This window comes from Lycium ferocissimum, chromosome 2 (assembly GCF_029784015.1).
Source record: "Lycium ferocissimum isolate CSIRO_LF1 chromosome 2, AGI_CSIRO_Lferr_CH_V1, whole genome shotgun sequence".
Lineage (NCBI taxonomy): Eukaryota > Viridiplantae > Streptophyta > Magnoliopsida > Solanales > Solanaceae > Lycium > Lycium ferocissimum.
The window spans coordinates 43,065,807-43,083,144 of record NC_081343.1 but is presented as its reverse complement, the minus strand read 5'-3'; the positions used below and the strand labels follow the sequence as shown (position 1 = coordinate 43,083,144).

Sequence of the window (17,338 nt, the reverse complement as noted above, 5' to 3'; positions counted from 1 at the left end):
TATGTTGGACCGTATGTTGCCCAACCGTAAATTCATTCTTGTCCACTCGTTTGATCTCTAATCCTTATGGAACCTTCTTAACACTTGTTTAACACCTCATTATCAATCCAAGGGACATTATAACTCTTCTTCAAGACATCATTAAGTCATCACTAACTCGTCACTCATACATTCTTCCCAATACATAGTGTATACCTTGCCTTTCTTGGCAAACTTTCTTCTCTTACCTCGAATGTCTTTGAAATCTCAATTAAGATCGTCAAATATTATTTCTTACTTATAGAAACATCATATACGTCATACCCTTCGTTAGTCTATTCACTGTGCATGAACGGAAAAATTTTCCGAGGTGTAACATATTTTTTCCAACTTAAGCATTTATTAGGTCTACTTTACATTTATATATTATCCACGTCGTATGTTCCTCTCCATATTTTCTCTCTCTCTATTTGTTTTAAACCTCCAAAATCTTACTTGCTTAGTGAGCTCATATATGCTTAGCTTAGTTCTAGAATTTTTTCAGTAATTTCAATTTTTTTCTTTATTAATGTACTTGGATTATTATTTACTAATATCCTTATAAGTTCATTAGGTTAATTTGTGTAAAGTCTCTAAATTAAGATTATAAATATTAACATAAACTTGAAGCTATTCAAAAGTTTACAGTGTTAGATTATTCTTGAAAATGAAATTATGAATTTACTAAAACATTTGAAAATAAAATACATTATTATAACCTTAAATGAATTCAAGATAAGAATAAATAAGTTTGTAGTAAACAATTTCATTAACAGTGAGAGTTGAAATGTCAAAGAGTAAAATAAAAATTTCCTTTTATATACCGGAAACATATGTCCGGTCCTTTACGGATCCCGCGCATAGCGGGAGCTTAATCCCCCGAACTGCCTTTTTTTTTTTTTAATACCGGAAACATATACACTTATTTGAAATTTTAATTATTATGTGAGATTGTTAATTTATGTGTTTTTGAAGGGTTTATCTTATCTACCACTAACTTCTTCATGTACGTTATTTCAGGTTTTTCTTTTGAGACCATCAAAATCTACTCTTTTATGGGTCTAATAAAAGAATTAATACATAATATTTGAAACCACTTAGGATATTTTTCATGGATAGGTGCTATTTTAGAAAATAGATTTCCGTTTTGGTTTTGGTTTTGGTTTGAATTTTAATTCCTTTGCATATACGAGTTATTTTTTATAAGACACTTCGTAGAATTTATATTAAATCTTGTCTATTCGAAATTCATAAAAATACAAAAGTATTTCTCAATGTATGATCTTCGCCAAGTTGTTAATTATCATACTTTATAATGTTAGTTTATAGGATATCGAATCACTTGTGTCCCTTTGGAATTTGCTAATTTTCCTACTTTACTTTCTTCCTCAAAAGTAAATTTTTCTCTAAAATTATTTATAACTTGTTTGGCCAAACTTATTTTTCCCACAAAAGTACTAATTTTTTTAATAAGTGCTTATTTTAAAAATAGTGAGGTGTTTAATCAAGTTTTTGAGAGAAAATAAATTCTTTTGGAGAGTAGCGTGAAACGATTTTTCTACAAATAAAAAATAGCTTTTGCCCAAAAGCACTTCTTTGAAAAAGTTACTTTTGAAAAATACACTAGAAGCATTTTTTAAAAGGCTTGGTCAAACACTAATTGCTGCTCAAAAGTACTTTTTAAATTAATTGGCCAAACACAAATTGCTTTTAGCAAAAAAATACTTTTTAAAATAAGCTGTTTTTATAAGCTTGGCCAAACAGAAATCCAAACCAAAAATTCCAACAGTTCAGATTTCGGGTCGGCCCAAACTATGCCCACCCCTAGTTGGGAGTGTGTAGATAAAGTCCCACGTGAAAAGTAGAAAGAAAAAGAAGCTAGTTATAAGGTGTTGGACACTCTTAATGGTGTGAGGTCTTTGGGGGAAAACCGTACGGATTCAGTCCAAAGCAGAAAATATTACATCATGTTATAAGAGTATCTTTGAGGGCGCAACAGATATCATAGACAATGGATCGACGAAACGTATGAAACTAGTAGTGGATGGCGTGGGGCTCGATCAGGTAGTAAATTTGCGGACCCCAAACCTTTTTAACCCAAAAAATAACTTTTGGAACCAAACTAACCCTTTAAAAAAAAGAACCAAACTAGGCTTCACGCACAATACATGCATGCGTGAAAGGATAGAATTTTTTTTGGCCTTTCATCACGCACGAATTTTGTGCGTGAAAGGGGACCCCCCTTTTTTTTTTTAAGCTATCAAAATCAAGTTTTTCCATACTTTGGGCAAATATTAGTCATGTTTCAAAATCCCGAAATATCAATATTTTATATAGAACTTAATATATTTTTGCGTACAATAACATCACTCATTACATCAAGTATACCTAAACGTTTGGATCGTCGTTTTAGGGGTTGCCCAAAGTTTTTTTGCGTGGAAACTTGTCATCAAGTTTTTTTTTGCTTGGAAACTTGTCATCTTTGTTCTTTGGAAATCAAACTCAAAATTAAGTTTTTTTTCGTACTTTGACCGAAGATTAATCACATTTCAAAACACCGGAATATAAATATTTTATATAGAACTTCATATTTTTTTTAGCGCAAAATAATGTTGGCTTATTACATCAAGTATACATATATGTTTGGATCGTCGTTTTAGGGGTTGTAAAGTGTCTTGAAGTAAGTTTGGAAACTTGTTATCTTTAAGTTTTTTTTTCATACTTTGACCGAAGATTAGTCACGTTTCAAAACGTCGGAATATAAATATTTTATAGCGAACTTAATATTTTTTTTAACGTACAATAATATCGGCTCATTACATCAAGTATACATATGCCTCTTCACTCACGTAAATAAAAAATAAGAACAGGAGCATAGGTAGAAAACTAGTTGTAAATTGTTAAAACTTTAAACGGTCATAACTTTGTGCTCGGACGTCCGATTTACGCGATTTTTTTTTTATTTTGGTTATTTTTTTCGAGATCTAGCCGCGGTTTGGCAGAGCCAATTTTCCAAAAAACGTCCGTTATCCCATTCAATTTGAATTTTGCTCCAAATTTGTGCAAAAATTTCATTCTTCTTTAGTAAAAATCTAATGATAAAAAATCTATTTCGAGATGCTAATCCCGTGGTAATGATGTTTTGAATGTCAATTTCGAGATTTGAAATTCAATTTATGAAAACGAGTTAGATAGCATTAGTGAACATTATAAAAAATAAAAAGTGTCTACTTTGTTGCTTTCACCAATTTGGTTTGGTGGTTTAGCCTCTCTTTTTTACTTACTTCTTTTTTATGCCAACAACATGGGATCAAACCTTGGTGGGAGCATTGAATGAGATATATTATACCTTGATTGAACCTCTCGTATTGGATGAATTATTTTTGAATATAATATTTTTATTTCAAAACACTTAAATTAAAACCCTATAAAATATCTAAAAATGACAAGTTTCCAAGCAAACAAAATTTACTTCGGGGCACTTTATAACCCCTAAAACGACGATCCAAACGTTTAGGTATACTTGATGTAATGAGCAGACTTTATTGTACGCAAAAAAATATATTAAGTTCTATATAAAATATTGATATTTCGGGGTTTTGAAACATGACTAATCTTTGCCCAAAGTATGGAAAAAACGTGATTTTGATAGCTTTAAAAAAAAAAAAAAAAAAAAAAAAAAAAAAAAGGTACCCCTTTCACGCACGAATACGTGCGTGAAAGGCCTGAAAAAGTTACGATTTGGTCCTTTCACGCGTTTTTTTTTTTTTTAAAGAATTTTTTTTTTTTTTTTTTTTTTGAAGGTTTGGTTCCAAAAGTTATTTTTTGGGTTAAAAAAGTTTCTGGCTCATACATTTGCCTATTGACGAGTCGGTTTACTACCTATTTTTAAAGACGCATACACACACACAAAAAAAAAAGAACAGAAGCAAATGAGCTTTGGTGGCTACAAATTTGATTGAGGTGTGCCACACACAGTTCAAGGTGGAGTTAATCTCCTAATTAGCTCATGAATGATGACGGATCATGTGAACTTAGTTCAAGGTGGAGATTGTTCATTGTTGGGTGTGTGTGGAGTGTGAATGAAGTCGCACATTGAGAATAGAAAGGCAAAAAAAAACTGTTGTTGGATACTCTTAATAGTATGATGTCTTTTAAAGAGAATCGTACAAATTTGACTTCAAACATCTAATATACTATAACTCTTTGTGAGTCCCTTCCTTTTGTGACGAACAGACATGACGTTCATATAATATACTAGATGATGAGGGGCCCGTCCACGGGCCCAACATTGCAATCTTAAATGGTGTCTTTAGGTAGGGGTGTTCATGGGTCGGTTTGGATCGGTTTTGGGTTAAAATCAAAACCATCAATCCGATCGGATCTTAAAATTATTAAAACCAAATCAAACCAAATATAATACATATCCATCGGTTTGGTTGTAGTCGGTTTTTAAGAAAATTAACGGTATTTTTCTCTTTCATGTTTTTTTTTGATATAATTAGGAGAGAATTTTCTATCTTTTCCAACTTATAATCCGTGATTACCCTTTTATTGGGATAGCTTTGGTTTCTTGCATTATGGAGAAAATGTCTTAGGATTTATGATTTTAATTAAGAGAATAAGTTTAGAAATACAAAAAATAAATCTAGGTAAATCTCATATTGTTGTTTCTTTAAATAAATGAGTTTGAATTTATGAATTTCTTTTTTAAAATCGGCAAGGTATAAAGTTCATTAGCCTATTATAGATAAATAATCTTTTTCTTAAAAAGTATATAAATTATTTAAAAGTATTATTGTATATATACAATTATAAAAATTAGGTATAAAATTTGTCGGTTCGGTTCGGTTTTTTTTTTTTTTTTAATTTGCTTTTAGTAAAACCAAAACCAAACCAAATATTATCGGTTTTTAAAATTTAAAACCAAACCAAACCTAACCCAAATAAATATCGGTTTGGTTTTGAGTTTCCGTTTGGATCGGTTTTTAACCAATCCGTAAACACCCCTATCTTTAGGTGCTTAATGAGCTTTCAAAAATAAATTATTATAATATTTTCAGTTGAGCTTGACAAAATGATAATTGGGGAATACACTTTACAATAAAATGTTTTTTTCTATTCTATAAAATCAGACAAGAACGATTAATTTGTTTAAGATGCTCCGATTAATTTAACAAATTATTTGCTCTAATACTTATTTTAACATCATGTCAAACACAGACATCAAATTAAATATGGTATTCTTTTCACGTCGTATTTCAAAATTCTACAACAGAATAGATTAAAATTATAAGTTTATATCATTTTAACAAATTTTATAGGATTAAATGAAGCAAAGTGTATACCGATCTATCTATGAACTAATTTTGAATACATTTAAATTCAATATGCAAGTGTTAACCTATAAAATAATCATCTACTTGATGAAAATTAAACTGAACCATGTCATACTTCACAACATGATAGAAGTTGAAAAGTATAAGTATGACTTAACGCCATGTCTTATATACAAAAAAAATCAGGAGAACAATTTTGAGAACAATAAGTAAAGAAAACTTCTAAAGTGTTTTGCATACTTTAAAGAATGTATAATTAGATCACACAAAGAGAACCAAAAACACTAACAAATATGAACATGATATAAATTTTAATAATTTAATATGAGGTAGTTAAAATTACATTTTATATAACTTGTTAAAAAGGACTTCACTCAGTGATAACAAAATTGTTTTATTTATTATATATTTTTTCAAAATAAGACAAGTACAAAAGATAATTTTGAGAAAATTCATTGATAGTTGAAAATTATTCATGGAAGAATGTAGTGCAAATCATATATATTAAATGAGTTTATGTCACATGTATTGATAATGTAAAAAAATTACACGAACAAGTTATATTTATCTATTATAGCATGTAATCTTTCATTGTCAAAATTGTAGATCTTGCTTTTTATGAAGGCTTGCTTGTAGATATCTTTATGTGATCTGATAATAATGTTTTTTATATTGATAGTGTATAGTATTACTTAGATTAAATTCTAACATCAATTAAGCATAAATTATAACCTCCTAATACAGTATAAACAAATCTCATTACGTAACTTCACTCTTGAGATTTAACAAATCATAATTTTAAAATTACCTTTAAATTTGAAATCGCTGTCAAATTGTGTGGATAAATGACCGTTTTAATATTCATCAATAGTTTTATATTGATCCTCTAAAATAATGATTTTGTACAGAAAAGAAACAATCATTTGAATTTTATGTGAAACCTTCATTAGAATAAAATAAAAAGAAACAGCTTTACCCCATCCCCAAAAAAAGAAAAAAAGAAAAATAACCATTTGAATATTTTGCAACTTGCAAGGGCACAGTACTCCCATTAAATAAGACTAATTCAACAATCAATACTGACACAATAAGTTTAGGTTATGGAAATGTGGGATCCGCATGAGAGGTGTCATCATTTGGAAACGGTTGATATAATTATAATTGGAGAAAGGTGCAAGGTTTATCTATCAGTCAGTAGGTGTTTCTAGACTTCTTATGAAATTACCATAATGCCCTTGGTCGTTCCTTTTCTTCACTCTTCTGTACTCCCATAAAATAAGACTAATGCAACAATCAATACTGACACAATAAGTTTAAGTTAAGGGAATGTGGGGTCCGCATGAAAGGTGTCATCATTTGGAAACGGTTGAAATAATTATAATTGGAGAAAGGCGCAAGGTTTATCGATCAGGCAGTACATTTGCCTATTGACGAGTCGGTTTACTACCTTTTTTTAAAGACGCATACACACACACACACACAAAAAAAAAAAAAAGAACAGAAGTCAATGAGCTTTGGTGGCTACAAATTTGATTGAGGTGTGCCACACACAGTTCAAGGTGGAGTTAATCTCCTAATTAGCTCATGAATGATGACGGATCATGTGAACTTAGTTTAAGGTGGAGATTGATCATTGTTGGGTGTGTGTGGAGTGTGAATGAAATCGCACATTGAGAATAGAAAGGCAAAAAAAAAAAAAAAAAAAACTGTTGTTGGATACTCTTAATATTATGAGGTCTTTTAAAGAGAATCGTACAAATTTGACATCAAACATCTAATATACTATAATTCTTTGTGAGTCCCTTCCTTTTGTGACGAACAGACATGACGTTCATATAATATACTAGATGATGAGGGGTCCGTTCACGGGCCCAACATTGCAATCTTAAATGGTGTCTTTAGGTAGGGGTGTTCATGGGTCGGTTTGGATCGGTTTTGGGTTAAAATCAAAACCATCAATCCAGTCGGATCTTAAAATTATTAAAACCAAATCAAACCAAATATAATACATATCCATCGGTTTGGTTGTAGTCGGTTTTTAAGAAAATTAACGGTATTTTTCTCTTTCATGTTTTTTTCCTACAATTAGGAGAGAATTTTCTATCTTTTCCAACTTATAATCCGTGATTACCCTTTTATTGGGATAGCTATGGTTTCTTGCATTATGGAGAAAATGTCTTAGGATTTATGATTTTAATTAAGAGAATAAGTTTAGAAATACAAAAAATAAATCTAGGTAAATCTCATATTGTTGTTTCTTTAAATAAATGAGTTTGAATTTATGAATTTCTTTTTTAAAATCGGCAAGGTATAAAGTTCATTAGCCTATTATAGATAAATAATCTTTTTCTAAAAAGTATATGAATTATTTAAAAATATTATTGTATATATACAATTATAAAAATTAGGTATAAAATTTGTCAGTTCGGTTCGGTTTTTTTTTTTTTTTTTTTTTTATTTGCTTTTAGTAAAACCAAAACCAAACCAAATATTATCGGTTTTTAAAATTTAAAACCAAACCAAACCTAACCCAAATAAATATCGGTTTATTTAATCGGTTTGGTTTTGAGTTTCGGTTTGGATCGGTTTTTAACCAATCCGTAAACACCCCTATCTTTAGGTGCTTAATGAGCTTTCAAAAAATAAATTATTATAATATTTTCAGTTGAGCTTGACAAAATGATAATTGGGGAATACACTTTACAATAAAATGTTTTTTCTATTCTATAAAATCAGACAAGAACGATTAATTTGTTTAAGATGCTCCGATTAATTTAACAAATTATTTGCTCTAATACTTATTTTAACATCATGTCAAACACAGACATCAAATTAAATATGGTATTCTTTTCACGTCGTATTTCAAAATTCTACAACAGAATAGATTAAAATTATAAGTTTATATCATTTTAACAAATTTTATAGGATTAAATGAAGCAAAGTGTATACCGATCTATCTATGAACTAATTTTGAATACAGTTAAATTCAATATGCAAGTGTTAACCTATAAAATAATCATCTACTTGATGAAAATTAAACTGAACCATGTCATACTTCACAACATGATAGAAGTTGAAAAGTATAAGTATGACTTAACGCCATGTCTTATATACAAAAAAAAAAAAAAAAAAAAAAAAATCAGGAGAACAATTTTGAGAACAATAAGTAAAGAAAACTTCTAAAGTGTTTTGCATACTTTAAAGAATGTATAATTAGATCACACAAAGAGAACCAAAAACACTAACAAATATGAACATGATATAAATTTTAATAATTTAATATGAGGTAGTTATAACTTGTTAAAAATGACTTCACTCAGTATTAACAAAATTGTTTTATTTATTATATATTTTTTTCAAAATAAGACAACTACAAAAGATAATTTTGAGAAAATTCATTGATAGTTGAAAATTATTCATGGAAGAATGTAGTGCAAATCATATATATTGAATGATTTTATGTCACATGTATTGATAATGTAAAAAAATTACACCAACAAGTTATATTTATCTATTGTAGCATGTAATCTTTCATTATCAAAATTGTAGATCTTGCTTTTTATGAAGGCTTGCTTGTAGATATCTTTATGTGACCTCATAATAATGTTTTTTTTATTGATAGTGTATAGTATTGCTTAGATTAAATTCTAACATCAATTAATCATATAAATTATAACCTCCTAATACAGTATAAATCAATTAAGCATATAAATTATAACCTCCTAACACAGTATAAACAAATCTCATTACGTAACTTCAATCTTGAGATTTAACAAATCATAATTTTAAAATTACCTTTAAATTTGAAATCGCTGTCAAATTGTGTGGATAAATGACCGTTTTAATATTCATCAATAGTTTTATATTGATCTAATAAAATAATGATTTCTATAAAATCTTTTGTACAGAAAAGAAAAAATCATTTGGATTTTATGTGAAACCTTCATTAGAATAAAATAAAAAGAAACAATTTTACCCCATACCGAAAAAAAAAACTGAATATTTTGCAACTTGCAAGGACACAGTACTACCATTAAGTAAGACTAATTCAACAATCAATACTGACACAATACGTTTAGGCTAAGAAAATGTGGGGTCCGCATGAAAGGTGTCATCATTTGGAAACGGTTGATATAATTATAATTGGAGTAGGTGTTTCAAGACTTCTTATAAAATTACCATAATGCCCTTGGTCGTTCCTTTTCTTCACTCTTTTGTACAATAAAATAAGACTAATGCAACAATCAATACTGACACAATACGTTTAGGTTAAGGGAATGTGGGGTCCGCATGAAAGGTGTCATCATTTGGAAACTGTTGATATAATTATAATTGGAGAAAGGTGCAAGGTTTATCTGTAGTCAGTAGGTGTTTCAAGACTTCTTATGAAATTACCATAATGCCGTTGGTCGTTCCTTTTCTTCACTCTTCTATACTCCCATAAAATAAGACTAATGCAACAATCAATACTGACACAATACGTTTGGGTTAAGGAAATGTGGGGTCTGCATGAAAGGTGTCATCATTTGGAAACGGTTGATATAATTATAATTGGAGTAGGTGTTTCAAGACTTCTTATGAAATTACCATAATGCCCTTGGTCGTTCCTTTTCTTCACTCTTCTGTACTCCCATAAAATAAGACTAATGCAACAATCAATACTGACACAATACGTTTAGGTTAAGGGAATGTGGGGTCCGCATGAAAGGTGTCATCATTTGGAAATGGTTGGTATAATTATAATTGGAGTAGGTGTTTCAAGACTTTGTATGAAATTACCATAATGCCCTTGGTCGTTCCTTTTCTTCACTCTTCTGTACTCCCATAAAATAAGACTAATGCAACAATCAATACTGACACAATACGTTTAGGTTAAGGGAATGTGGGGTCCGCATGAAAGGTGTCATCATTTGGAAACGCGTTGATATAATTATAATTGGAGAAAGGTGCAAGGTTTATCATGTTATATTTAAATTTAAAGTCTTCTTTAATTTTTCATTAGTAAATAGATTAAACATATAAGGTGTTTCAAGACTTCTTATGAAATTACCATAATGCCGTTGGTCGTTCCTTTTCTTCACTCTTATGTACTCCCATAAAATAAGACTAATGCAACAATCAATACTGACACAATACGTTTAGATTAAGGGAATGTAGGGTAGGCATGAAAGGTGTCATCATTTGGAAACGGTTGATATAATTATAATTGGAGTAGGTGTTTCAAGACTTCTTATGAAATTACCAAAATGCCCTTGGTTGTTCCTTTTCTTCACTCTTCTGTACCCGCATAAAATAAGACTAATGCAACAATCAATACTGACACAACACGTTTAGGTTAAAGGAATGTCGGGTCCACATGAAAGGTGTCATCCTCTGGAAACGGTTGATATAATTATAATTGGAGTAGGTGTTTCAAGATTTCTTATGAAATTACCATAATGCCCTTGGTCGTTCCTTTTCTTCACTCTTCTGTACTCCCATAAAATAAGACCAATTCAACAATCAATACTGACACAGTATGTTTAGGTTAAGGGAATGTGGTGTGCACATGAAAGGTGTCATCATTTGGAAAAGGTTGATATAATTATAATTGGAGTAGGTGTTTCAAGACTTCTTATGAAATTACCATAATGTCGTTGGTCGTTCCTTTTCTTCACTTTTCTGTACTCCCATAAAATAAGACTAATGCAACAATCATGTGTTCTGTTTAACTATTATTATTCCACCACAGAATCTTTCCTATAAGCAATATCATGATTAATTCATAGAGCACTACTTCTCTTTAGTATTAAAAAATTGTTTTGGGTGTGTAGGATTAGGTAAACCACTATTAATATAACATCAATAGCCATTATTTAAGTACTCAGTATCTAAAGAGGGAGGCGCGTCCATCATTATCTCCATATGTGAACGCTAAGATTAATTTTACTAGTAGTGAACTTATCCGCGCTTCGCGCGATGATGAAAGACCTCATTAAATTTAAAATTTAATTTTTTTGATACACGATACTATAAGTCTTAAAGTAATCATGAATTATATTTAAATTTAAAGTCTTCTTTAATTTTTCTTTCGTTAAATAGATTAAACATATAAGTTTATAATTAAACCGACCATATATATCTTGAGAAACTAAAATTTTCAAAAATTAAATTAAAAGACAAAACAAATCAAAACATCACTAACATTTTTAGTGAAACAAACAATAGAAGTAAGGCTGACGGCACAACAACAAAACTTAAAATAAAAGTCTTAAAATATCTCCCCTGTCAACAAAACATCTATATTAAAACTGAATGATAAATTTAACCCTCGTTTAACTTATGTTAGTATATTTAACTAAAAATATTAATATGAATAACTAATCAACTAATTAATTATAAAATGTATATCATATTAATTGAAATGCAATTTACTTTTTAAAATATTCTATTTTTGTCTCTAATTTTTTTTTCCATAATTCGAGGGCTGAAGTAGTGTATTTCTCGAACGTAGGATGATGTGGACCTCCTTGTGATTTACTTGATGGTTACAAAAAGTTCAAAAAATACCGTATTTCCTTTAAAATACGGCGTCAAATCTCTTTCTGAAAGGCTTACTGATGCAACTATATATGAATAATGAAATTCCATCGCAAAATAATTAAAGAAGCCTGTGACAAAACAATACCATAAATTTAAAGCAAAAAGGGAAATAAAAAATTTCCTTGTGAGACCAATGATTCCACCATTCTCCTCTTGACAAGGAAGATAATTAGACATTTATAAAGCTCATGAAACAAATTCGTCTTGTCAACATGCATATTCTTTTAATTAATCAAAATCTCAAACTTTCACACAAACTAATTAACTAACAAACAATATATACCTTTCTCTAGCATGCAATGAATTATATTTTAACACTCCTCGGCATTTATCAATCATTTATACCTTTTTTATTCCAACAAGAAACCTTTAAAATAGTCATATAGCTGGAACTTGTGTCTAAGTGTCTTCCCAGTTCTTCTTCCCCCTAAATATCATGCCTCTTCTCAATTATTTAAATCTGTACATATGAACTTGAATAAAAGATTATAATAATTTATTTTATTTATACTTTCTAATTTCAACATATATGAACTTGAATAAGAAGTACACATTATAATGATAATTGTTTTGCTAGAAAAATAATTTATCTTATTCATATGATTTAGTTTCTTAATGAATAAACAATTTAGCTATTACAATATTACCGAATTAAATAGTCAGACCCATCTCAAATATTATGAAATTAAGGATATAATAAGAAATTTATAGTGTTTATACAAGTTTTTTGGGGTCCATAAGTGTTTACATATTATGAATTAGCATAATATAATAATAAGAAAAATAAACGCTACAAGAAAGTATAGATATCGCAACAAAAAAATTTATATTTGGCAACAACTTAGTTTTATTGTTGGCAAATGATTTTTTTGTTGCCAAAGAATTTAATTTTGTTGCCATAGTATTGATTATTGTTGCAAAAGTATTTTTGGCAAAAAAAAAAAAAAAAAAGTTGTTGCACGTTGTTGCAATAACAACCTTTAAAAAAGTTCATGCAACAAAATATATATATATTTTTTTTGCCAAAAATACTTTTTGCAACAATAATCAATCTATGGCGACAAAAAAAAAAAATTGTTGCCACATATGTTTTTTCTTGTAGTGAAAACTTACCTTCGTTCGGCTGGTAAATGAACTTCCGCTGTTAGGATAAATAGTTTCATTATCGATTCTTTGCCTGTAGATCTTCACTATGAAAACAAAAAAATGGAAAACAATTTTGTACGATATTATTGTCACAAAGCAAATACTATATATTTCTAATGTGTCAATTCAAAATAAGCAACCAAAAAAATGGGGAAAAATAACCAAATACAACCCGTAATAGTATAAAAACTTAACAGAAAGACTCATAAAAAAACAAATTAAATTAATATTACTAATAAAATACTACCGTAGGAGTAGAAACAATTTCATCAGAAAATAAATAATACCACTCTCACAAATTGCTGGACGAATAAAAGAATATAGTACTATTCTATCATATTAAAAAATTTAATTGAATGAAGAAACTGAAAGTGGAAGATCACTTCTTCTTTCCAATTACTTTTATAACAGAAGAATACTTCTACTCTAATAATAAAGGAAAATAAATGGTTATCAATGACTTTATTATTGGAAGCATAACAGAAGCAAACGGCTTAATGGTTTAATTAGGGGGAAATGGGCAGAGATGAGAACAATAGACGCTCTACTCTATTAATTAGGAAAAAGGAAAAATGAATGGTTATCATTTTGTTATTGGAAGCATAACAGAAGAAAACGGCTCAATAGTTTAATGGTTTAATTAGGGGAAAAGTAGTGGGTGACTTTTAGGCGTTAGCATAATAGTACTACATATAAAGATTCATCTCTTCTACTTTATGAACATGGTAAAATATCTTAAATTTACATATTTAATGTTTAGGAGTATGGACCTGTAATGCACGGAAGTTATGGGAATTTAAAGTGTAGGTTAGGAAGATATATGGGTTAAGGAGAAAATGAAATTTTTAATATAAGATAAATGAGAAAAATGATGGAAAAGTTCAAAAAAATGAGAAAAAAGATAAATGACAATAGAGGCCATAGAGAGGTGCCACATAGAATTATTTATGCCTAACTTTATATTATATATAGATTAGCATACTGGTAATAACAACCATATATGGTTCTGTGAATGGCTCACAAAATATATTCTTTCTTTATATAGAGTAGATATATTAAATCTTCAAGCACGGTATAGTCCTCAGTTACTGACACATCATTGATCTGGCGTCCAAGATTTCGAAGCAAGTAAATCAATAAAGAAGTAGGAGAAACATTGAATTATCGGATGCAAAAGTAAAATAGTTCATGATTTGCCTTCGTTGGAGCAACCGTTCTACTAGATTACGGAGATAAATGGACAATTTGAGCTGAAATTGAGCAAATTAAAAAGAACTATATCAATAAACGGATAATTTTTCAATCCTGCATAAGAGTTAGTTGGACTGAAATGGGATGAGTCAAAGATGAGCTAAATGATGGGTAAATTAGCTCGATCCGTTCAAGGGTCATTTGCACATTTGGCCTATCTTGTGCTGGTCTTTAATTTTTGCGCCTCAAATGGAACTTATGCCTGGCGAGGCATAAGTTATTTAAGGATCCGACACAAATTATGTCGGATTCCTTAAAGGACTTATGCCCTGCTAGGCCTAAGTTCCATTTGAAGGGCAAAAATTAAAGACCAGCCCATTTGAAGGACAAACCATGCAATTTCTTCTCCCCTCAACTCTTATCAAGTTTTAATTTATTTGTTTGTTACCTTATAATCTGTTTCATTAGCAAACAAAATTAATATAAAAAAGTTCCTTATAACAGATCAAATTTAGCCTGAATCAGCTACTCCATCTGTCCCAATTTATGTGACATCTTTCGCTTTTCGAGATTCAAACCTCATAAGTTTGATCATACATTTGAACGGCATAGAATATTTTAGTTTTTTGAAATAAAATTTTCAGGTTTAGAAATGACGTAGAGAGTACTATATAAATTATAATTATTAATAATTCAAAAAAATCGATATAAAAAATAATTCGTTTGACTCTCGAAATCAGAACCGTCACATGAATTGAGAGGGAAGGAGTAATTTTTAGATAGATTGAATTTGGACGTGACAAGATGGATTTAATAAATAGATGAGCGGGATCCATTAACCGCCCAAACTTAAATAAGTTGAATAAAATATATTTTCAGTTGCTAATTTTACCACCCTAAAAAAGGCCGGCAAGGAAGAATGAAATTACACCACCTTTAGTATGCAAAGAATAACTAGAGAAGGAGAAACAACAGCCGAAAGAAAGAAATTAAAATTCGCCTAATGGAAAACCATTTTAGAAATCAAAAGAAGCAAAATATATATGGTAATAATTGCAAATTATATTTGGACAAAAAACAAGTTATGCAAATCATGATGAGAGTAATGACATAGATAACACTAGCAATTTTACTTTCTGAACGTTTATATATCTCCTAAGCAACTTTCAAGTGAATTTTGTTCAACCAGCTCTTACCCAAACTAGGTCAAAGCTGGGTGTTGTTGAGCCACTCGCCTTCTAATTCGTCCACGTCATTTTTTAAAAAATTAATTTTGTCCAAACTAAAAAACAATTTCCCTTCTTTCTTATTTTCCTACTCTTTTCTTTTTCCATATTCATGGCAGCTTAGAGCTGTAGTTTCATGGCAACCAAGTTTTCATTATTTCATAATCAACCCAATAATTCTCAAAATAATTTCAGTTTAAACTTGTTACTGCAAAATAGCTCAGGAAGAGCAAACAAATCCAAGAAATTAGACCCACAAGAACAACACCCACAATCAAGACCAAATTGTAATACATTCATTTCTTCTATGAAGATGACCCATATACACCCAGAACACCTCTATATATATTCACATTTTCTACTGCAAAAATCACTGAAAAAGAAAGAAGATGACCTGAATTTCAGTAGTTGTTGATCGAATTGGGCCGGAGAATGTATGGACGGGTCTTCTTTTACAGCCTCATCTGAAAATGGGGGGTGATTAGAAGAATAATCGAAATGAGGTCCCTAATCGTTTTCCGGTGGTCTCATTCCTCAATAGGCGGCGTCTCACCGGAAAACGAGAGCCCGCGAGTCCATAGCTCTATTTTCCTATTCCTGCCACATATAATTAAAATCGATCAAAAAATTTGATCTCTTTTATTTGTGTCAAATCAAAACCATAAATTAAATCTATATACAAATAAACAAAGAAGAAGAAGAAGAAAAAAATGGTGTGAAGGGCCGTCTGTTGAAAAGAAGAGAATAAGAAAGAAAAAGAAGGAAAAGGAAAAAGATAATCTAAAATGGAAAATAAATATGAGTCCGGAACCAAAGTGCCCTAAAAAAAACATTTTGAACCAAAATACCCCAACAAAAAAAAAGTTACGAAAATACCTTTAGCGCAGTAATTTACTGCGCTAAAGCAGTTAACGGGGACGGTTTCGTTAACTGCTATAGCGCTTGATAATTTACCGCGCTATAGTGTTCCTCTTTTTTTTTTTGGCCCTTTTGGTTAACCCTTCTTCCATTACACTTTTTAACGTACTTTGACCATAGATTAATCATGTTTCGGAACCCCGAAACTTTAATATTTTATATAGAACCCTACTTATTTTTGTGCGATTAATAAGGTAGGATCAATATATCAAGGATAAACAAAAGTTCGGATGGCTGTTTTAGTGGTTGAAAAGTGCTCGAACGCCATTTTCGTTTGAAGGCTCGGTGACATTAGCTTGAAGTTCTTTACGAATACTTAAACTTTTTCATTAATAATTAATCAAAATTTAGTCAAAATGGCAAAATTCATAAAAAAAAAAAAAAAAAAAAACTTAATTAAATTGCATCATTCATAACCTTGAGTAGATGAAAATACTTAACATACTAATATTCTTCAAAATAACAACATAATGATATATTAAAGGGATAAGGCATCATTCTGCACTAACAGTAACGTTTTTCTTCTGACAACTGCGCCTCTCACAATGTTTGGTCCTATCACCCCCCTTAAAGCCCCATTTAAAATCGTAATATTTTACCTGCTTGTAAAAAGCGTCTTACTCTACGTATACTGGGATAGAGTGACATATACTCTGTACCCCGTGTGCATTTATTTTTATTTTTTTTTAATATTAAAACACGTGTCAATTTTTAGAATAAATAAAATTGATTTTCTTTACAAAATTTATTTTTTAAAACCCGTTTTTAAAAATAAAAAAAAAAACCTGTTTTAAAAACAAAAAAAAAAGCTGAATTAAAAAATGATTTTTCTTTTAAAAAATTTATTTTTAAAACCTGTTTTCTAAAAACAAAAAAAAAACCCGTTTTAAAAAAAAAAACTGAAAACGAGAATTTAAA

General features: G+C 29.8%; 1 protein-coding gene across 2 annotated transcripts in view; it reads right to left on the bottom strand.

The window, feature by feature from the left end:
* The window catches only part of LOC132038478 (TMV resistance protein N-like), a 91,961-nt gene that overhangs the window by 1,515 nt on the left and 73,108 nt on the right, over positions 1-17,338 (bottom strand). The gene's annotated exons all lie outside the window — the stretch shown is intronic.